Below are 1,720 nucleotides of genomic sequence, written 5' to 3'. Positions count from 1 at the left end.
TGGACTCCATAAGGACATCTTTGTCATAGGAAAAACGAAAGGGACAAGACTGAGCTGCAAGCCGATGATGCTTAATTTCCCAAATTGTTTAAAAATAGGTTATGGTTAGGGTTAAAGGTTAGATTTAGGGTTAAAGGGATAGTTCAGCCAAATTACAAAATGACACATTGGTTTCCTAACCCTCCAAACAGTCTATGGACCATGTATGACAGCAATCCATGATTTGGTTTAGTTTCCATGGCACTGTTTCCACATGCTAACGTTTTAGCATTTTGGCATAAATCCCATTAAAGTCATGGGGCCGATATTAGCATTTTTTCACACATCATGTCCAAATCATCTAAAAGTATCTAAAAAATGATTGTGAAGCTCAACAAAGTCACTTACAGATGTTTTGAACATGAAAATGCTAATATCGGTTCCATGACTTGAATTTGTGCCACAAATGCTAAAACGTTAGCATGTGGAAACAGAGCCAGGGAGATTAAACCAAAGCATGGATCTATCCCTAGCTTTAACTGTTTCGTTAAGTTTAGGGCATAGGTTGTCCGTTTTAGATTTTGGCTAGTCGGATGCTGGTCAGAAAAGTCCCTTTAATTTGGTCTCCCCTCTCATGCTATAGCAATACCTGGCTCTGACTGGCAAGGTATATTTCCATAGCACTTTGCACATAAAGCTACTAGCTAGTTGGAGTATAAGACATCATTGAACATTCACATTCACATGGGCCAGACTATGTAGGTTATTCATAAAACTATATAAACATGTTTACATCAACCATTTAAACTGCAAGGAGAAATCTAGTAGACATTGCAGACTGTGCAGAAACTGACATAGGTTTTACACATTTCATGAGAAACATGGCATCCTACCATATTCATAATCATTCATATTTATAATCTTGGCAAGTGAACATACTGTATGCCCAAATAAATTAACAAAGTAGCACCTAAGAAGTGATTCTTTTTGGGGTGCACTGCAGCATTGCAGAAAACTGTTGTGTGTAAAAAAATTTTTTTTTTTTTATAAAACTCATCTCTAAAGCCCCATTTATCACCCGGTGCTAACATGGGTCCTTTGTCCTGACCTTGCCTACATTCTGAAAAGTGTCTACACATAGTATTAAAATGTGTCTGTTATCTGTCCACTGTGTCTGCATTGTGACAAAATGTCCTGGTCCCTCTATCCAAGGGCCTTCATGGGCCGCCTGTTGCCCATCCCTAAACTAGACCATAAGTAGGTAACATAACATGTCTTGGAGGTGCTCAGAAATATGTAAACGTATATTTCATATAGCTCTGAGGCCAGGCTGTAATATAATATAATTATATCATATTTGGATAATCCGTGAGCATAAAATTACAAAAAGTTCAAATAAAAATGAAAATAATCTGAAGCTTTTCTTTAAGGGAATAGGGTGAATTTGCCTCTAGTCACTGATCTTGGGTCCATTTAGCATGTTCCCCACTAATGGTTAAGGATAAGAAGCTGATCCTAAATCTGTTTTTAGGAGAAACTTCACCCTTGCAGTTTGATGAGCTTCTATTTGTTGCACTTTAGTGCCCTCGTGTGGATAACAGCCCCCACATAATTTTCAACATTTTATTTATACTGATTTAGTATTGCGTTCGTTGCTACGATAAAATAACTTACTTGTTGCAGGGGATCTTACTAACATCGACGCACTTGTCTGATTCAGTTCGGGGGGAAAAAAAATATT

The sequence above is a fragment of the Oncorhynchus clarkii genome, chromosome 25, assembly GCF_045791955.1.
Source record: "Oncorhynchus clarkii lewisi isolate Uvic-CL-2024 chromosome 25, UVic_Ocla_1.0, whole genome shotgun sequence".
NCBI lineage: Eukaryota > Metazoa > Chordata > Actinopteri > Salmoniformes > Salmonidae > Oncorhynchus > Oncorhynchus clarkii.
This window is presented reverse-complemented; position numbering follows the sequence as displayed.